Source organism: Macrobrachium rosenbergii, chromosome 37 (assembly GCF_040412425.1).
Source record: "Macrobrachium rosenbergii isolate ZJJX-2024 chromosome 37, ASM4041242v1, whole genome shotgun sequence".
NCBI classification, from domain to species: Eukaryota; Metazoa; Arthropoda; class Malacostraca; order Decapoda; family Palaemonidae; genus Macrobrachium; species Macrobrachium rosenbergii.
Window position 1 is genome coordinate 33,105,334 of NC_089777.1, and position 22,611 is coordinate 33,127,944.

Consider the following 22,611-nt stretch of genomic DNA (forward strand, 5'->3'; position numbering starts at 1 on the left):
CAAAAACATTCCATACTCACATTATTTCCCATTTTTCTGTAATTACCTACTAAGTTGTTGGTAGTCTTTCTGGACTAGTATCTCGAATAACAAGTTCCACGCAATTAAACCTACCATACTCCCATGTATAAACCCATGTCATAAGAAAAGATGATGGGGAACAGTACTTGCCCGACCACGTATCAGCCATACAAATCTAACGCACTCCTACTTGATGAACGGATCCCCTCCAACGCTGTGTCCAACTTGTCATACCGTTCTTTCAGTATCCCATATAATCCTTTCCTGCCCCCCAACACACAGTAGCATGCAACAGAGCATTTCCCAGCCTAACCACTCTTCCCCATCCACCTCGCCTTCAAGATATTTGAGGTGGATGGGGACACTTCTCCATGGAAAGTGTAATCTATTTCCTTCAACAAATAAATATTCATCAAATATGACCCACCAATCACTAACTTTGACCATACTTTATCTATAAATAGCATAACATAGCACCTTATGGTCTGCGTGACCTGGTGCTTGGTGGATATCAATTCATTTCAATATTTACATTACTTCTATGAAGTTTTAGACAATTTATAAAATTTTCTAAGGTTTTCTGTTATATATTTATATAATTTTTTTATTGTACGTTTGAACCCTGTGTAAAAGTATTTAATGTGTGTGTGTGTTCTAGTATAAATGTGTGTGTTTTTTTGTTTTAAAGTCATGTTCATTCATCATAGAAACGAATGACCTCGGTCTCGGTGCTTGCCTTTGGCCTAATCCTCATATTCCTATTCGTGTTCCTTAAGGGTACACAGAAATCGGTCTTCACAACTTCACAAATTCAATGAAGAATGATCTATCCCAGGTACTCTACCTCAATACCCAAGAGAAGAGGATCAGTCTTCTAAACTTTCTGATCTCAGATGTTGTGATGCCAGTTTTAGTAACCTTAAATCAAGGGAATCCTGATCTCAGATATTTCCCTGCCATAAGTGCCATCAGGCTTGATCTACTGAACTCACTGATTGGGGGAACAGTGAAGGGCATCCTGACACAGCCAGACCTTTGAAGCTGACAGGAAGCCCAAGAAGGTCGACCTGGTGAAGGAAATATTGCTCCTACAACTGCTGAACATTATAGGAGGCTGCCCTACCCAAGACCGAAGAAACACCGACGGTGAACTTAACCCTTAAACGCCTATTGGACGTAGCAAACGTCGACTAAAATTGTCTGTTGAATGCCGAGTGGACGTAGCAAACGTCGACTACAAAAAATTTCAATCTTCGGTCAACTTTGACTCGACCGAAATGGTAGAAAAACGCAATTGTAAGCTAAAACTCTTACATTTTAGTAATATTCAATCATGTACCTTCATTTTGCAACAAATTGGAAGTCTCTAGCACAGTATTTCGATTTATGGTGAATTTTTAAAAACTTTTTCTTACGCACGGGCGGTAACTCGGCCAAAAATTTCATAAATTCTTTCGTCATTTTGTCGTAATTTTTTCACTGTTCTATATTAGCCGTTACATAAAGTTTTATATATGAAAATGTGCGCAATTTCATGTACAATACAACAAAAATACAACCCATGGTTGTAGCTTTTATCAGTTTGGAAATATTTTCATATAAACCACGATAACTGCCAAAATTTCAACCTTCGGTCAACTTTGACTCGACCAAAATGGTAAAAACGCAATTTTAAGCTAAAACTCTTACGATCTAGTAATATTCAATCATTTACCTTCATTTTGCAACCAATTGGAAGTCTCTAGCACAATATTTCGATTTATGGTGAATTTTTGAAAAAACTTTTTCCTTACGTCCGCGCCAAAAATTCTTTCGTCACGTTGTCGTAATGTTTGCACCGTTTTATATTAGTCGTTACATAAAGTTTTATATATGGAAATGTGCGCAATTTCATGTAGAATACAACAGAAAATAACTCATGGTTGTAGCTTTATCAGTTTTGAAATATTTTCATATAAATCACGATAACTGCCAAAATTTCAAGCTTCGGTCAACTTTAACTTGACCGAAATGGTAAAAAACGCAATTATAAGCTAAAACTCTTACATTCTAGTAATATTCAATCATGTACCTTCATTTTGCAACAAACTGGAAGTCTCTAGCACAATATTTCGATTTATGGTGAATTTCTGAAAAAAAAAAAAAAATTTTTTCCTTACGTCTGTTGGCTGATAACTCGGCCGAACATCTCGGAAATTCTTTCGTCATGTTGTCGTAATGTTTGCATCGTTTTACATTAGTCGTTATATAAAGTTTTATATATGAAAATGTGCGCAATTTCATGTAGAATACAACAGAAAATAGCTCATGGTTGTAGCTTTTATCAGTTTTGAAATATTTTCACATAAATCACGATAACTGCCAAAATTTCAACCTTCTGTCAACTTTAACTCGACCGAAATGGTAAAGAAACGCAATTGTAAGCTAAAACTCTTACATTCTAGTAATATTCAATCGTTTACCTTCATTTTGCAATAAATTGGAAGTCTCTAGCACAATATTTCGATTTATGGTGAATTTTTAAAAAACATTTTCCTTACGTCTGCTTGCGATAACTCGGCCGAACATCTCGGAAATTCTTTCGTCGCGTTGTCGTAATATTTGCACCACTTTATATTAGTCGTTACATAAAGTTTTATATATGAAAATGTGTGCAATTTCATGTACAATACAACAAAAAATAACTCATGGTTGTAGCTTTTATCAGTTTTGAAATATTTCCATATAAATCACGATAAATAGAAAAAATTCGACTTTCGGTCAACTTTAACTCGACCGAAATGGTCGAAAACTGCAATTATAAGCTAAAACACTTACAGTCTAGTAATATTCAATCAATTAGCTTCATTTTTCAACAAACGGGAAGTCTCTAGCACAATATTTCGATTTATGGTGAATTTTTGAAAAACATTTTTTTATGTCCGCGGCGTTACAATTCATGCATCATTTTGTGATAATATTTTCTCTGTGTTGCTTTGATCGTTTTAAAATTTATTATATACCAAAATCATCGCAATTTAGTGTACAATACAACTAAAAAAAATTAACTCATTACCTTTAACCGTTTTGCTTACAGCGCGATTTGTATACAATTATATACAAGTTTTTTTTTTGCTGTCATATATTCCAATATTTATATATGATAGTGATATTTTTTCATTTCTGATGGTTGCATACTAAACTTCAGGCAATGACAATAAAAATGAGCCAAAATGAACTCTTAATCTTAAAAACTAAGTGTGCTGTGATTTTTTTGAAAAAACTTTTTTCCGCTTCAGGCGCTAACTCAGTGAAACGCCCGGCATACGGGAGACGTTTTTGTAAATAGGGCTTCGGCGTTAAAGGGTTAATGAAGATGACAGAAGAGTTGCAGAGGCCTCCTAGGCCTTGTAAAATACCACCCACAGTTCTACAAAGAACAGAACCAGAACCAAGATAATGACAGTGTGACTCAAGTCAACATGGTGCAAAAACACCCCTTCAGGCAAAGACAAAAATGATGCCCTTACACACCTATCCTCTACATATACCACCACAAGTTTGGCAGAGCTGTGAGGAACTCCACTCTAGATGTAGCTAGAGAAAAAACAATCAGAACTCCACTCTAGATGTAGCTAGAGAAAAAACAATCGGGGTGACCACCCAAGGTAATCATAGTGGCCACCCCAAGCCCAACAGATGCCCAATCCACTAGATTCTATATCACAGACCACACCTCTGGCAAGTTCATGGTGGTGGTGCCTTTGAATCTATCCATTCCAGTGTCATAAGCAGACCACCAAAGGACCCAGATGCTTGCTTGTGGCACCAACATCACCTTACCATCATATGGTGTCAGGACCCTCACCTTTCACTTCTTGAAGAAATACCAGCCTGATTTCATCGTTGCCAATGTCCAGACACCCCTGCTCACTACTAACTTCATTGTCCACTTAGACTAGTGGACATTGCCCATCATTGCGTCTTGGACCTGGCCACTTTCCAGATAGCACCACTCACTGCTGGACCCAAGCAGCAGTCAATCTCATTGATAGGGCACATGAACTTAAGCAGCCTCCTACAAGATTCCCAGACATTTTGAAGCCTTTTCTTCGACTCATTGGATACCAGTGATGCAGATCATGCTCCACTATATACGACCCCTGGCCGTCACCAAATTCTGCTGTCTGTCACCTGAAAAACTAGCTGCTGCAAAAAATCTTCCAAGGAATGGAATGGATGGGCCTTTGCCAGGGCTCTAGCCCATGAGCCTCCCCACTCACATGGTCAAAAAACCTGATGGCTGTCAGCACCCCTGCAGAAGCTACAGGTGCCTCAGTGTACAGACAAAGCCCAATCACTAAACACTTCCAGACATGGTGGAAATCTCCTCCACCCTGCATAGCGCAAGAATTTTCTTAAGTTTGGCCTTAGGAAGGGCTACTTTTAAATAATGGTACACCATGATGACATACCCATTAGTACCTAGTGGTTTACCTCCTTCACATTTGGCCTCCAGAACTCTGGTGCCACATTTGAGAAGCTAGAAGCAAATGCTTTCTCACTGTTTATGCTCATAAAAGTCTCACTTAATAATTCTAGTATTTAATCTTTATTTTTTTCTATCTCTTGAACTCTTGCATACTGGGCTGCTTTCTTTAGAGCCATAGGGGTTGTAGCAGTCTACAGGTAATCATAATAATCAGACCACCAAGATAAAAATACAGTACTCTACTCCTAAGGCTGCCCTTTAGGTTTTGTCTGGAATAATAAAATTTAAATCTTATCAGATAAACTTCAGGTTGTTAAAATTCAGTAATGTAGTTGGATAAACAAAAAATTATGATAATCAAGACTAGATTCCCATAGTCTTTTTTTCCTTAAATTTTACTCTGCTAATTGAAGTTTAGACATTGACATAAACTATTTTTGTGAAGTTTAGACATTGACATAAACCATTTTTGTATATGTAACTTACCAAATAATTACATAACTATTGTTTCTACTTTACGCAGCAGCTCAAAATTTAAAATTCGCGGTAGTGCTCTTTTGTTTAAGTGTGGTTATACTGCCCTGCCCACTTTTGGGGAAGGATTGGTACAACACAGCTAAAGAGCTCAGTTCGTTTCTGCCGGGTGATTACTGAACTTGGTCATAAGCAGCTCTGAATTCATTCTTTTTCACCGGATGGTTACCGTTATCCTGCATTTGGTGAAGTACTTTGTTCCTTTTGGTAGTGCGGTACTGTTAATTAGCTTAGCTAATTCAGACTTCTCTTTTGTGACTTCCCAATTTTTTCTTGTTAATCATGTCAGATTCAGCCTTTCTAGTATGAGGTATTGTAGTAAGGGCTGTAAGAATAGGTGACTTCAGCCAGATATGACAATCATACTGTTTGTAGTTCATGCAGGGAACAAGTTTGCTTTCCCAAATTTTGCTGTGACGAGTGTAAAGACTGGGATAAGGGGAAGTGGAAGACACTTATGCATACTTAGACAAATTACAGCGTGACAGAATTAGGAAAGCAACTGAAGTGAAGGATTCCGCTAGTCAGGCTTTGTCTCCTGGGGTTGATGTGACTCCTTTACCTATTCCTCTAACACCTGGAACTGCTTTTCCCCCTATCTCAAGTCCTGACTTTTCCTGCAACTCTGATCCTTGGCTCTCATTCCTCTGATCCCAGCCTAGGAGTGCGTGTGGACAGGAAATTTGATTTATTAGTGAACACAGCTTCCCAAATTGGGAATTCAGTGTGTGTCCTCATGGACAAAGTCAACAGTTTAAGTGCAGTGTCAGTGGAAGGGGTGGCTACTTGTCCCACCAATGCTACTAGACCAAGGTCCCTGCTAAACTCCCCTTGCTCACCTGGGAGGAAGCAAACTGGCAGTCCAAGGGAGGTCAGTGGGGTTTGCCCACAAGTAGTTGTCGCCTCGTCCGAGCCCATTGTCCACCGGTCCCAGGTCTCTGAGGATCGCCGTTGGAAAGACATCCGAATGGACGTACTATCGCCAGCAAGAATTCGTAACCACCCAAGTTTTGGCTCGGGCAAATTTTTTCTGGTAACATTGAAAATCCTCCTCAACCCCTATTGCTTAACTTGCGTCCCCACTTCACTTTCCTCCCTATCATTAGTTATTTACGGTCTCTATACCTTGATAAAGCATTTTGTGAATACTGTAGTTTATCCATCAATTTAATGAAACTCTATTTACATTGAATTTATATATTTATTTTGCTCATGCTAATGAAGTTTCTTGTTGTCCCTTTCCTCCTCCTCCCCTTTTCTCAATCGCTTCTTCAGCCACGCCTACTCCCTCGCTCCCCCGTTCAGGTCTCCTTCCCCGCTCCCCCTCCTTCCCTCCCTCGCCCAGAGCAAATGGTGATGGAAGAAAGCAGAAAATTACAGATCCAAACCCTCTACCCCACCCACCCATTTTGTCTGTGGGTGTTTAATTTTTTGTCAATATACTGATAATTCCCATTCTGATAAAAAAATATGAGCATTGGTCATATTAGAAAACTTTAGCCAAGATTAGAGTAATTTCAACTATTGGTAATCAACCATTCCGTAATTAAAGCTTATTACCACTTTTTACCATAACCGAAGATATTCTTATATATGTTTATTACTTTTTTGGCAAAGTAAAATCATCATAACTGCACAGGTATAACTGTTCTCATTTTAGACATTGTCTGATATAAAACAGGGGATGCTAATCTAACGTGGGTAAGCACCAAACCATTTACTACATCGGTAATGAGACTTTCATAAACATGGATTGTTTTCAGTTAAGTAAACTCCATTAAGTTGCCCATCATATTTCATTCTTGCATTGCATAGTAAAAGGGGTTTATGCTGCAAGGTTCCCATCTGTTCTGTCCCTATCAAGTTTGCTTATCACGTCAAGTAATAATTGCACCCGATGATGGAAAATGGTATAACATTGAATATAAAACCTGAGGTTTCAACACAGAGATTCAACATTGAATATGAATCCTTGCTGCTTGATGTATTTATATTAGACAATGTTTCCTATATACATATATATAAACATGTTCTGATAAGGCAAATAGGATAATGTATGATTGACATTACAGTTATTTGCAGGAATCATTTAATCTGGTGAAGCAAGAATTTATTTCAATTCTCTCTCTCCGACACGCAAACACACACACACAACAAAGTTCTGTTGCATTTGATCAAAGACAAATGGACTAGGTTAGAGAAACCCAAGATGATATAAAAAATGTAATAATAATAATAATAATATATATCACCGACTTAATAAAATTTTACAAATTAATAATGAGTCCAACCCCCATTCTTCGTTATCACCTCCTGCAGCCGGTCAGGAACAGATGCAACAAGTTTGTATATGAGATTGGTATTCCTCCTAAGTAGTTCCCACTCAGTCATGGTATGTTGTAAAAGCTGCCGAGATGTCCTCTCCTGACCTTGCTCCCACGAGTTGACAATAGCTCCCCAGCAGTTCTCAATGGGGTTGAGATCAGGACTGTGAGCTGGCCAATTCAAGACTTCAATCATTGGATGGTCTTCAAACCACTCTCTGACAACTCTGGCTGTGTGAACTGGGCAGTTGTCCTGATGTATAACGTCAAAAGATTACCCTCTAACATATATTAGGTGCATGATGATGGCGGTGGTGGTGATGATGATGATGATGATGATGATTTATTATTGTTATAGTTGTTATTATTATTATACTGTATTATATTATTATAGTTATTATAGTTATTAATGATAATACTAATAGTAAATGATAATAATGATAATAATGATAACAATAATAATAATAATAATGAATAATAAAAATAATGATAATTACAATAATAATAATAAATGGTAATAGTAGTATTAGTTGTGTAGTAGTAGTAGTAGTAGTAGTAGTAGTAATAGTAACATCACTGTTGCTGTTAATCAGGTAAATTATTTTTATATAACGATCTGGAGGATACTCACATGCATAAATATCATCTGTCCTTCAGGTATAGCCATGGCACGGACAGTGGGCAGCATTACTTCGTCCAAAATTTCAATATATTTCTCTGCCGTAAAGCAACCTTCTATCTCTGCCAGTTCTCCTATACTGAACATGTGAACCCATCCCCACATGTTGCAAGTTACGTGTCCACTCCTGGTTTCTTCATAGATATTCTCTCTGTTATATCTAGTGTTATTAGGCCTCCAGCAGTGCAACCAGCTGTGGGTGTTAGACATGAATGTCTTTTCATCAGAAAAGATCACTCTGGCCCAAAACTGTAAACCTTCTTGCGCATAGCGCTGAGCAAATTCCAGGCGAGCAAGACGGTGTCGTTCCTCGAGTTTCCCTTTCAGTGCTGGCCTTCGGTGATGAACACCAGACTTGTGGAGACGCCTTCGCACTGTATAACTGGATACACCAAGGTGCAAGGCATAACGAATTGCAACTGCATTTGTGAGAGGATTTCTTGTTGCTTCATCTATGATCCTCTGATCATCTGCAGCAGAAGTTTTCCTAGGTCCTCCACATTTAGAATGATCGCGTAGATCTCCTTCTTCCTCCCATCTATTACACCACTTCCTTACAGTATTCCTTGTCAATCCAAGGTCTCTTGCAATGCTCAATATTGATGCACCTTGCTCTCGCATGCCAACTATCCGTCCTCTTAATGAGATCTTGGTACCGAAAGTCTCCATGGCTAAACAGAACAACAAGCTAGAAGCAGTGGCTAGGTAAAGAATGATAATCAAAAGGTGAAAGAATTGTTGTCAACTTCGTTTCCTGGAGGGGGGAGGGGGGAGGGGAGGAGGGAGATATGAAAGGGGGAACGGGAGGGAGACCTGAGGGGGAACGGGGAGGAGACCTGAACGGGGAACGAGGGGAGTAGGCGTGGCTGAAGAAGCGATAGAGAAATGGGGAGGAGGAGGAAAGGGATAACAAGAAACTTCATTTGCATTAGCAAAATAAGTATATAAATTCAATGTAAATACAGTTTCATTAAATTGATTGATAAACTACAGTACAGTGATCCCTCGTCTATCGCGGATAATGGGGACCAGAACCCCCACAAGTGAATGTAGCATTGGCCCCTCCTAGGGAGGCATATACTGTACTGTATATACATGGTATATATTTAAAAGGCTTTATAGCCTTTCCCACACTGTTATAAACACTTCCTATGCACTTAAACACTGTATTACTATTTTGATCTCCTATCACAGTAATATGCATAAAAAAGATCGTCCCATATTTGTAATGTTTACGTTCTGAGAATCAGCTGACTGAAGCTGCTCACTACTAACGAAAGGAGGAAAATAATTTTTTTAGTTGCTAAAAGAAACAAATTTATCAATGAAATTATTTTTAATTCTGTACATAAAAGTTTGATACAGTAATTCATATTTCATTGAGAGAGAGGGTGTGTACTGTAGCACAGTAGCCTGGGACGAGACTAAGTCTTGACAAGCTGGTGATGAGAGAGTATACAGTATCCTTGAGTTGCACGTATGAAATTCAGATTTTAATTATTTTTACAGTGATTTAAGATGAAACATCAACAGTGATAAGATATTCTCTTATGTACCACTCCACGTGCCTTGTCCGAGTGCCTGTGGGTATATCACGAAGCTTCCAGTCCTTGCGTGTCTCAAAAAATCTTCTGGATGAAACATCGCTGTTTTTTCCAAATATGGCTGCCGATATGGCGGTACTTTTTAATTTTAATTTTTGATGAATATTTCTGAAAAATCCGTGATGCAGTGAAGCATCTTTTGTTTAATTTCATTTTGTACTGAATTATATGTCATAATGCAATGAACCAACAGTACTAGCAGATATTAATAATTATTAATGGAATTAATGAAATATTTGGGTCTTCATATATTGTATTTTTGAAATTTCGGAAAATCCGCTATATATTTTCTCTTATAATATACATACGTAATGGAAAAAATCCGCGAAGTCGTGAATCCGCGATAGTCGAACCGCGAAGTAGCGAGGGTTCACTGTATTCACAAAATGCTTTATCAAGGTCTAGAGACCGTAAATAACTAAGGAATAGGGAGGAAAGTGAAGTGGGAGACGCAAGGTAAGCGATAGGGGTTGAGAAGAATTTCCAATGTTACCAGAAAAAATTTGCCCGAGCCAAGACTTGGGTGGTTACGAACTCATGCTGGCGATAGTACATGTGTTATCTTCTAGTGACTCGAACTCTGGTGGTTATGAGCGCGGTTGGCAGTTTGCCAGTGTTTCAAGACCGTTGAAAAGGTCTGGCGCCTTATTGAACAAGGATGTTCCCCTGTCTTGTAAGCGAGCATTGGATAGGGCTCGTAGTCCTCAGCCCTCCTGCAGTTTTTTGGAGTCTCCTCAAGCTTCTCGCTCCCTTTCAATGGACACCGAGCGGCACAAAGTGTGTAAAGAAGTGTCCGTTAGTCCAATGTATGGTTATCAAGTGTCCAAACGTCCAGAGTCCGAGAGAGTAATGCCTGATTGTGAGAAATCAGTGTCTAAGTGGTATTTATTGGAGCGTCAGTTGTCCACACGTCCAACAAGAGGATATCCAGCATCCATGCGTTCCGAGAATGATCATGTTTTGTCGGATCGTTTGCGCTTGGACATCAAGTGTCTGTCCGTCTTATGGAAGCCCAGCTTCCAAGTGCCCTCCCTTTGGAAGCATAGTGTCCAAATTGCAGACTTCAGATCTGTATGCCAGATCAGTGAGTGGACATCCAGGGACCGAGCGTCCAGTGTTAGCAGGTGCCAATGTTGATGTTTGTCTGCCTTCCAGTGTCCTGTCTGGCGCCACAGGTGGGACTTGCTCTCTCTGGTGCAACTCGTGCCGATCCCCTTGCGGTTCAGGATCCTTCCCTAGTCCCGATTCATCGACGTTTAGATAATGTCTTGAACTTGCTGTAGAAACCATCTACTGTACAGCCATTCAAGCTCCTTGGGATCCTCCAATGTCCCTGATTTCTTCCGAAGAGGATGATGTTCCTACATCGAACTATGCGGCCCTGTTTTGGTTCTTCCTGGTATGCTACCCGGACTTCTTTTCTCCAGCCGCCCCTTCTTCTCCAGGTTCAGCATTTATGATGCAACAGCAGTTAGGAGTGGCTAAATTGCCGCATATAGTTCTGTCCTCCTCATTCAGGATAGCTTTCGCACATATCACCTTAGGGTTGTCAGAGAAGAGAGACGTTGGTAAAGCTGTGTTCTCTGCGCCTTATCGTCTGATACGTCAGAAGTATTTGTCCTATTCTACTGGGGAAGTTCCATCCTTGGGAGTTTCTGCCTCCTCTCAAGGGGACTTCTCCAGTCTCATTGATGCTACTTGTCAGGTCAGCCTTCTTGTCCGTCAGGATTTTTTTAACTCATTGGGAGTGGACCATTTGCTGAAAGATATTTTTAAGGTTTTCAAGGTACCGAGTTTCCTCGGTTGGACCGTTGGTGGACTAGCAAAGAAGATCGAAGACTGCGCATCACTTCAAGAGAATTTTACTTCAGACTGGCTGGGGGTTCTGGCCTGCACAGATCATGCAGTGAGGGATGGCGCCCATTAACTAGCCACCATTTTCATTACTGGTGTACTGAAGAAACAAGACTTACGGTGCTCGTTCACCTCTAAGGGAAGCGCTCCTCAATGTCCTTCCCTTCTGTTCGCTCCCTTGGACAGCAACGACTTATTTCCTCAAGAGACTTTAGAACAGGTGGCAGGAGAATTGCAGAAGAAATCCACCCAAGATTTACTTGCTCAGTCCACCAAGAGGACTAGGATCTCGACACATCCTTCTTCCACTGCAGTTCCTCCAAGCAGGAATACTTCTTTCCCTCAGCAACCCTTTTGAGGGAGTAGAGGTCACGTGCAGTCCCATCTGAGAACTAATTTGCATCCAGTGCGACTCAACAAACAACCCTCTAACAAAACCACCTCTCGCAAGTGAGCTAACTGTCCTTCGGTGGGAGCAAGACTACTGCTTTCTTGGAACAGATGGGAATCAAGGAAAGTAGATCCTTGGGTGCTTCAAGTCTTGACAGAGGGCTACTTGATCTCCTTCTGGGAGAAACCTCTCTTAGTAACCTCTCCCATCAAATTGACAGCCTACTCTGTAGGCTCCGTGAGGTTTTCAGCTCTGTCTCGAGAAGTTTCGGCTCTGCTTGAGAAACAGGCAGTGGAGGAAGTCAGAGACACGAGCACAGAGGGATTTTACAACTGCCTCTTTGTAGTCATCAAGTCATCACGGGATGGAGACCTGTCCGGGATTTGAGTGCCCTGAACTTTTGTCCAAACTATGAAGTTCAAGATGGAAACGAATCAATCAGTCCTGTCAGCCATCCATCAGGAGGACTGGGTGGTGATCCAGTTTCAGGCCCCGTGTTTCGGCCTCTCCATGGCACCTCAATTTTTCACCCGGGTTTTCTCTCCTTTAGCGAAATGGCTACACCTTATAGGAATCGATGTGTCCTCATACCTGGACAACTGGCTCCTACGCTCCCCATCAGAAGCCCAGTGCATAAAGGACCTTCAGAAGACCCTTCAGCTTGCGCAAGATCTAGGGTTGCTGATAAACTTAAAGAAATCATAATTAATCCCCACACAGTCGATTCTTTCTTTGGGGATAGTGATAGATTCTCTGAATTTTTGGGCTTTTCCATCCCAACCAAGGATTCGCAACTGTATTTTGAAAGTTCGAGAATTCATGTCTCTTTCGTCCCGCTTAGCCAACGCTTGGATGAGCCTTGTGGGAACTCTATCGTCAGTCGAGAAGTTGTACCTCTGGGCAGACTACACATCAGACCCCTTCAGTTCTGTCTCAAAGCCAACTGGCAGAGAAAGATATTTCCAGATTCATACATCTTCAAAATCGCCCCACGAAATCAAGGAGGACCTTCGGTGGTGGTTGGCGGAGGACAGATTCGAGACAGGGATGTCACTATCGCCTGTGAACCCCAACCTAATGTTTGACTCCAACGCGTCGGATCTGGATTGGGGAGCCCTTTTCAATGGCTTGGAAGTATCAGGTTTATGGCCCCCGACCGAAAGAGATTTATACATAAATGTGAAAGAATTGAGGGCGATACACCTGGCCCTTCAGTTTTTTGCGACGGAGACCTTTGGGAAAACAGTTGCGGTACATTCAGACAGCACGACCACACTGGCCTGTATAAAGAAACAAGGGGAACCCACTCTTTTTTGCTATGCGAAGCAGCCAAAGATTTTCTTCTATGGGCACAGAACAACTGGACCATCGTTCTGACCTGCTTCATCCAGGGCAAAATGAATGTTCTCACAGGTGAACTAATTCGTGGCACAGGTTCTACTGACGGAGTGGACACTCAGTCCACAGGTGTGCACCGACCTGTGGAAACGGTGGGGAAAGCCGATGGTAGACCTGCTTGCAACGTCAAGAAACCACCGTCTCCCTCTGTACTGTTCCCCAACTCCAGATCCGCAAGTGTGGGCAACGGATGCCATGTTGCAAGATTGGTCGGGTCTCGATGTCTTTGCCTTTCCTCCCTTCAACATGTTAAGTGTTGAAGTTCAGCACCCACGGCAATGTATCAGTAACCTTAGTGGCTCCCTTTTGGCCACACAAGGAGTGGTTCCCAGACCTTCTAAGCCTGCTAGTAGACTATCCAGGCTTCTGTCTCAGAAGAAAAATCTTCTCAGACAACCCCATTTTCTTTGTTTTCACTGAGGCTTACCCACACTCGCTCTGATAGGCTTCAGACTGTCAGGGAACTTTTCAGAGCTGCAGAAGCTATTGCAGGATGTAGGCGATGATCTTCTGCTGCAGTTTACCAATTGAAGTGGACAGTCTTTCAGAGCTGGTGTCGAGACAGAAATATATCCCCTACTCAAATGACTGTAGCTCAGATAGCAGATTTTTTGCTGTTCCTCAGATCCTCGAAAGGTCTAGCCACGTCAGCCATCGAGGGACACAGTATGTTAAATTCTCTCTTCAAGCACAGAGGAATAGACCTTGCATTAAACCAGGACTTAAGTGATTCAATAAAGTCCCTGAATACTATTAAGCAAGATAGAAGCCCAGCTCTTGCATGGAATTTGGATATTGTCCTCAAATGGCTTTTGGGCCCTCCCTTTGAGCCTCTAGAATCCTTCTTTCTTAAAGATCTGACAAGAAAGGTGCTTTTTCTTATGGTCTTAGCGACAGTGAAGATGGTTAGCGAGCTACATGCCTTTGATAAGAGAGTAGGCTTCTCGCAGGGTGATGCTATCTGCTCTTTGACCTTAGGTTTTATGACAAAGAATGAAGACCCCTCTAGTCCCTGGCCACACTCCTTTACAGTCAAGAGCCTGGCTAACATTCCAGGTCAAGCAGATCAAGAAAGACTCCTCTGTCCAGTTCGTTCTCTTCGAGAGTATTTACGAAGAGCCAAAGAAGTTAGAGGCCCTTCTCCGAATCTGTGGTGTTTAGTTAAAAACCCCAGTTGGCCATTATCCAAGAATGCCTTAACATTCTTTTTAAGAACTGTGATTTCTGAATCACACTCCAAGATCCAGGAGGGTGTTTTTCCTTTATACAAGGTCAAAGCACGTGAAATTAGAGCAGTAGCGACATCCTTGGCCATCAACCGCAATTTATCGCTGTCTTCTCTCCTTCAGTCCACGTATTGGAGGTGCAAATCAGTTTTTGCAATGTTCTGCATGCATGATGTGGAAACAACTTTACGAAAATTGCAGTACTCTAGGCCTGTTTTTCACAGCTGGCATGGTTGGGTGAAGAGGGATAGGAAGAATTTCTTATTTTCTCCCTATCCACTCTCCTTGAATGAGGATTGGTGTTTTCTTGGGAGGCCTGATTGGTACTTTGTTGTGAGTGCCATCAGTTGGTTTGATGTTTAACAAGTTTGTGGTGTGGATTTTAAAATTCTGGTCATATTTTGTACAGCGCCCGGGGCAAGGGCGCACACACATTTCGATGTGTCTTGTTTGGATTGTTAGCTTTGGCAACCAGTGATTAACTCCTATGTTGCAAAGCACCCACTGAAGTAAAGGCGACTCTTGGCTCTACTACCACACCACTACAGATCGAGAGGAGCTCTGACCAGAGGCAGTACCCACCTGCCGTAGCTCCCTCACAGTAAGGTTACAACAAACATTTCATGATGCCAGCTAAATTTCCTATTTCAAATTCATCTCCATCCCTGAGTGTTTTTGAGTAGCTTTGTCCATGTATCCCACCTCCTGTCAATGTGGGATTCAGCTATGTAATTATTTGGTAAGTTACGTATATAAAAATATTTTTATAAGAAAATAAAGTTTCATATACTGTATACTTTCCAAACAATTACCTGATCAGAGCCCTCCCTCCTCCCCTCTCATGGGCATAGAGCATAAATCAACGAGCTTTTACTGTCCTATCCTTCTCCGAAAGTGGGCGGGGCAGCATAACTACACTTAAACAAATGAGCGGTACTGCGAATTTTAAATTTCGAGCTGCTGCGTAAAGTAGAAATAATAGCTATGTAATTATTTGGTAGGTATATATAAAACTTTATTTTATTATAAAAATATTTTTGTGATGCCCTGCGTGTCTGCATGCAGTGACTGAGTCGTGGGCATTTCACCAAATTTTCATGGGTTAAATGAGGTAAATTTGAAGATGATATATTATATGCTATTATTTTTGGTTTGAAGAATGCCACAATCCAAAGAAGGGTTTAACCTGATTTGATTTGTAATGAGATTCGTTATCTCATAAAGTCTGCCATTTATTATAGGTGATGAATTTTAGAGATGTTAGACTATTTACAGACAGTAGTAGCTACTTTTGATCTGGCAATGGTAGTTGAAACTTTGCTGGTTTTTCAGCATTTCCAGTTTTGCCCAGATGGCCAGGGATCCAGCACATACACTTCTTCAGATTATTTGTTGTAGATGTCTATTTGTTTTACAAAATTTTGACAGTTCTGAAGGGCTTCTATATTACTTCTAGATTATTTTTGCAGTGAGATATTTTGAATAATTACACTAAATGCCAAATTGATTGAACAGTTCTGGTTTAAAAACAGAATCATTATTTTAGTAGTGAATAATTTTAGTAGGGATATTGGCACCAATCCTAAACCTGATAATTAGAATTGTGAATAGAAATTTTATACTTGGAACTTTTCGTCTTTTATTGTGAGTACAGTTCATGATGTTGGGGAATACATGCATAACTTTTGGATAAATGCTATAAATGAGGAATAGGTCTAGTGATTCATTAAGACAATTAGCTTTAGCTGGGAAGGATGGAAGAAAGTTATTTATAAAATTGACTATGATCAAACCCTTTTAGAGGCATGAATGCTTGTATTTCTATATTTCATGTAGGTATCGGGTCATAGTGTAAAGACAGTGGAAGCTCACTGCTTTTTTTACTTGTATCTAGGGGATGAAAAGTACCATTGAAAATTCTTTTTTACATTTTGAAAAGAATGAAGTTGTGTAGTCTGTTAATGATGATACAGGTGTTTTATGTAACTAAGTCTGGATCTATCAGCAATGTGTGTAGTATGCGAGTTTTCTAATAAAATTTAAAGCATTCTTGCGTTCATCTTTCATACTCATAGCTATTAATTTTGAGTTCAAGAGTGTAAAATATATCGGATCTAACCTTTAGTGTACTATAGCTTTGGGTACCATTTTCTCTAATGTTCAGGTTTTCATAGTTTTTCTTGATAAAACTTGTGACTTGTTTTTCCAACAGAGAACTGAAACCCTGCTAAGGAAGTCCATGCATAAACTAAAAGTTGTAGCCAGATTGTCTTCATTGGGAAAGTTGTAAGTTTGATACTGTAAAAATATTGTATGGAAAAATCATCTATGTAAATACTTTTAACTTTGCTAGGTAATTGTTTTATGCCATTAACTGTCAAGATAGTGCTGTAATGAATACAACCACAAAGGTCCCCATTTTCCAGTTTGTGTATTGAACATGAGCTGTATGTACTTGGAAAGTACAGTGATTTCAGGTTTTATGAATATTGGCAATTGTCAACAGTTATTAGGTAATGTTTTGTGAATTAAATACTGTACTATAAGAAAAAAAAGCTGTACTGTAGTTGCACTGTAGTTGTGTGGCTGCCGATCAGGTCTTTTAAATGGACCAGTGATGCTCTAATGTCAGTCACATGTTTAGAGACAAGATTTTGGCAGAGTTACAAAATTAGACCTTTGTATACATAATAATACCAAATACTAATATTTCATAAGTCTAATCTTGATATTTTTCTAATCTTGATATTTTTTCAAATACTAATATTTCATATAATCAGCCAGTTAAGGAGATAGGGTTACAGTTATTTTATAAAACCAGTGTGTTTGGTCTTATTGGTATTGTACTGTAGGTAGGATACCAAGACAGTGATATTAGCATTCAGTTTTTATATTTAGACAAAATGATGGTATTTGAAAGTATAACACACAAGCTCCCAAGCTATTTGATAACGTAAGTGAATTTTATTATTACCAAGCACTGTAAAACTGCTTGGAAACTTTCAATTTAAAATATTTTTCTTAAAAATACACCCGAACATTATCCACTTTTCAGTGCTTATTATGTCACATATAAATGCGATATTGTATTAAATATTAAGGACAAATAAAAAATAATTGGATAACCTCAAATTCTATTTGTAAGTATAACAGCATAATTTTTGTACAATATTATACAACATGCAATCTCATTCACCCATTTATATACATTAATTACGGAGTGATTTGGTAGTCTGGGTGTTCACTGTCATGCAAAGGCACACCATTTCAATTGATCACTTGCTTAAGTATGAGGAGGTTCCACAAGTGTAAACAGCATACAACTTGCATACCCACAATTGAGATCATGGACATTCACACAGACCTAAAGGGAAAATATGCAATTGAGCATTATGAATAAATAAATAAATACATAAATAACGATTACAGGAATGAATAAATATAAATGATGTATGCAATAAAAGCTAAACGATAAATAAATGACAACAAAACCAACCATGTTGCTCATACTTGGAAGTATGAGACTTGGGTGAACTAAACTACAGCTAAACATATACAGTAAATTAAGACAACTGCCATAGATCTAAAAATTTAGAATTCTGTACAGATAAAGCTGAAGTATAAAACTTTATTATAATTCTATGCAAAGCTTTAAAAATATTCATCTGCTTTCAAGTGTAGCACAAAACGATTACAGTACAGTTTAAATGTTGTACAAAATATACCTAATAAAACAACAACAAATTTTGGACAGTCATTTATATCACTTTATGATAACTGTCAAAGATCTGCTCTGAGTCAAATTCATAGCTATCCATTTGTGAAAATATAAGCAAATTCTTATTGCATTTCTGGCATTAAAACAGAGATACTTAGAGAGCAGACACTGTAATGAAGGTGAAGTTCTCCATAGGTACTGTCTCCCTGTTTTGCACTGCCAACATATTTAGCTAAATTGAGCACCTGAAAAAAGAAATTGTATAAGTGCTTTCCCATACTTTTATATACATAAATTCACAAATTTTTAGTATTTTTGTTTTACTACAAACTTACTATCTATAACTACCATCACTTGTGGTTGATGAATTTCCTGCAGACACACTTTGTCTTGCTAATGAATTTCCTGCAGACACACTTTGTCTTGCTAAAGAAAATGGCAGTAGCTAAGATGAACAGCAAACATCTATCAATTCTTCGCACATTTGTGCCCACTGTACATCTTGAGTTTCATTACACTGTTCATTTACTGAATTCATTTTCCAACTTCATTATCATTCCATTATAACCATCTAGTATTTTTTTTCTTGAAACAAAAAGAAAATTTGTATACTTCATTTACCATGGCATATTTTCTTCACTCAGGGGTAAGGGGTTAATACTTTGTGATTGCTATGAGAATTGCAAGTGCTGTATTTTCCTCTTTTCATTCTGAAAAAGAAATTCTCCTTCAATCCATTTCAGCTTTCTTTTATATATTTTTGTATTTAGGCTTTGGTACTACTTTTTGGGAGTTTTCTGGTGTTGGTGAGGGCTAACCATATAAGCTAGTTAGCTCATTTGCCAGCTTAACCCCAGATCAGTTTTTGCTAATATACAGTACTAGACGATTTCACAATAGATACACCACCAGTTACAATGATTTGAGTTATGATTTTTTTTTTTATTTTACAATGGCAGTTGTGAGAATCCAATCATATATAAAAATTTTGAATTTTGATTGTTCCCAAGCAAGCAATGCTGGGTATGATAATCTTGCCCAGATGCAGGGTAGAAAGAAACTTTCTATGTTACATGCTCACTTAGTGTAAACATAGTTGCAATTGTTGCTGTTTTATCAGTATCAATTATTTTTTTGCCATCTTTCTTTGTTCCAGAAGGATCAGATATGGCTACAAAATGCCCAGCTGAGTCTTGTGCTACTGGTGACAAGAGGAGAAGGAAAACCATTACATCCTCCAATTTCCGAACATGATGTTTATAGCACTGGAATTTCAGTTGTCTTGGTCAATGATCTCGATGATTCTAAAGGACAAGAAAGGGATTAATAACACTGTTAAATCTAAGGCATCAATAAAATCCAAGGTTATAACAGAGAAAAGAGCTGGAGATGGAGAAATTGTCATGTCAATGGAAGACCTCGTTCATAAAAATATGCATCACGGCCTACTAGCAATCCAAGTGAAGGCAAGATTATTTAAACCCCGAAGTAGCGCGCCAGTGACCCACGCTACACAAACTTCACAGCAAGTAATGGCTGGTTTCAACACTTAAGGCATCATAATTTCCCAAATGTAAAGGTAAGGGGTGAAGCTGCATGTGCTAATCATGCAGGGGCTGAAGCATTTAAAGAAGAACTGAATCAAAAGATTTTAGAAGAAAAGTATATGCCTGAGCAGATAGGTAAAGTTAACAAAACCACCTTGTTTTGGAAACATGCCCAAGCGTACGTATCTTCGTCAAGAGTTCAAGATAATGCATGGGTTCAAGGCTTACAAAGACTTAGTAATATTGCATTTGAGTGGAAATGTTGCTGGGGTCAAGTTCAAGCCTATGCCAATTTACCATTCTGAGACCCCAGACCATTAGCGAATATAAGCAAGTACACGCTGCCCATTATTTGTTGCCACATGCAGAAGAGTGGATGATGGTAGCATTGTTTGAGGACTGGTTTATGAACACACTTATTTCTGTGGCCTAATAATGCTGTGAGCAGAGTAATGTTCCATTCAAGATTTTGCACACTGGACAGTGCGCCAGGACAGTAACAGTACTGCATGTCTGTCTCCTAGATCCTAGCATAAAACTTACTTTCATGGCACCATACACAACAGAGCTAATTCAATCCATGGATCAGGGTTCGATAGATGCTTTAAAAAACGTTACTGTATTTATGCCACACATTTTCTCAAGCTTTAGAAACCATAGAATTTAGAAAAACTGACTTTTGGAAGGAGTTTAATATTTTTAAAAGGCATCTGAAACATTGGTCTAGCCTGAGAAGAATTCACAACAGAATGCATGAATGATGTCTGGAAGAAGCTGTTGGAGATGAATGTGTACAATTTTTAAGGCTTCATCCCTTAAGTCAATATATTAATCAAGGTAATCCTTGGAAAGCAGCTTTAATTTGACATCAAAGCAGTAGTAGTTCATGAACTTGTTAGTGGCTGGAGAACTTAGAAATAAAGAGCTGAGCTTATTTATTGAGCTGGAGGAAAAACAAAGCAGTTCAGGAAGAGGAGGAACCAGCAGTACCTGTGCCAAAAAGATTGGCTGAAGGCATTTGCTTGTTTTGTGATCATGAGATAAAAATCACAGAAATGGGGGTGAAATATTAAAGATAATCAAGAACAGACCAGCAGATTCAGGATGCTGTTGTTTGCTACAAAGAAATTTATAATGTAATGACAGTACTCAGCCTGCACTCCATATCTTCTTGAAAAAACCAGATGAATCCTCAGTGCCTTCTACCAGCTCTTCCCCAGTTCCATCTATCAACTCTTGAGCCTTGTATGAAGATAGAGATGGATGAACCTGCTGCAGCAATATCTCCATCAACCTTGTCATCCAGCAGTTAATTTTACCAAAGTAAGCATTCTAAGAACATTTAATCTGTGCTTGGATGTAGGCTAAAGTAAGTGTTCCAGCCATGTTTAAGGTTAGGCTAGGATGGGATACCCCATATAAGCCAATATGTGTTCTAATCATGATAAAGCTAGGCTAGGATCTAGGCCAATGTAAGTGTTCTAGGCATGTTTAAGGCATGTTTAGGGTAAATCATGAGTAGGCTAAGATCACCAATGTAAGTGTTCTTGGCATGTTTAAGATTAGAATAGGATGCAGGCCAATGCAAGAGTTGTAAGCATGTTAAAAACTAGCTTGGCTTTAGGCTAATGTAAGCATTCCAAGTACATTTTAAGATAGGCTACGCTATGATGTTAGGAAAGTAATAGCACAAGTCGAATCTCCACGATCATGTCCAGACTAGGAAAATGGAAACCTTGGTTGAATCACCACAATTGTGTCTAGGCCAGGCTAGGCTATGATTTTTGTTAGGAAAACAAAGGCAACAGGTCTACGCTAGGCTATGCACGGTAGGAAAATGAAAGCATTGACTGAATAGCCATGATCATATCTGGGCCAGGCTTTGATGTTTAGTTTGTAAACAAAAGCATCAGTGAAAAATTTTAAATTTAGCACCTTTCACTTAGTGTTTACATTTGAAGGAGTGTGATCTCTATGGCAACTCAGCCAGCGAGTCAGGTACTAGTTTTTTTCTTGTCAAGAACAAAATGTTTTGGTGTTTTGGCCATGAGAAATTGACAGGAACAGAAATTCTTTATAGTTAAAATTTTTCTCAGGAACAGAAATTCTTTATAGTTAAAATTATATTAAGGAATAATAGTACAGAACTACAGTAGTAGTGTGTGTATATTACTGAATACAGTATATGAAGAATAGAATGAGTGATTTATGCTATTGGAGATTAGTATTTTTATTTTTCTTTCTTTCCAATGCTTGGCTTCATTATTCGCATCCTTCACGAGAATAGGAAAAACTCAAAATTTTTTTCAGACTTTTAACAGTAAATATGAAATTTTTCTTACTGTAAATATAGCAGGATAGTTGTTGAAAATTCTTAGCAATTTTTACTGTAAATACAATAGATTAAGATGTCATAGTTTATGACTATTACACTGATGTCAGTAGTTTACTTTTATGTACTATTACACTGATGTCAGTTAGTTTACTTTTGTTTGTGTACTCTGTATTTCACATTTCTTTTTAAACTTTTTGGGAGACTTCAATACTAACAAAGTTTATGCCTACCTTTATTTTGATACACACCAATAAATTAACTTCTTACTAGAAATATTACCTCAGCAACAATATCTTTCCTCAAAGTTCTTTCCAATGGATACAGTTTCAGAATGATATATATGCCTCATTCAAATATTGTTTCTTCGGGTTGTGAAGAATGGGTTCTCACAGATGACCTGCTGTCTGTCCAAACTGGCTTGCATAATACTCAACCCAGCACTGCTCGTCCCCATATCACAGCTTTCCAAACCATGCTTTTTTTTTTTTTTTTTTTTTGCTGATGCTGAC

At 38.9% G+C, this 22,611-nt stretch overlaps 1 protein-coding gene and 1 long non-coding RNA gene across 7 annotated transcripts in view; one reads left to right on the forward strand and one right to left on the reverse strand.

The window, feature by feature from the left end:
- The window catches only part of LOC136825458 (uncharacterized), a 38,929-nt gene that overhangs the window by 14,243 nt on the left and 2,075 nt on the right, over positions 1-22,611 (forward strand). For 2 of the 3 annotated variants that reach the window (XR_010849348.1, XR_010849347.1), the window contains 2 exons: positions 16,715-16,788; positions 19,377-21,090. This is a non-coding gene — a long non-coding RNA (uncharacterized lncRNA). The remainder of the gene's footprint in view (positions 1-16,714; positions 16,789-19,376; positions 21,091-22,611) is intronic. The other variant, XR_010849349.1, reaches the window with a different exon arrangement.
- The window catches only part of LOC136825457 (coiled-coil domain-containing protein 9-like), a 74,355-nt gene continuing 69,363 nt past the window's right edge, over positions 17,620-22,611 (reverse strand). For 2 of the 4 annotated variants that reach the window (XM_067081928.1, XM_067081932.1), the window contains one exon: positions 17,620-18,465. The gene's annotated coding sequence lies outside the window, so the exon portion shown is untranslated. Of the gene's footprint in view, positions 19,525-22,611 lie in introns of all 4 variants that reach the window. The other 2 variants (XM_067081930.1, XM_067081929.1) reach the window with 2 other exon arrangements.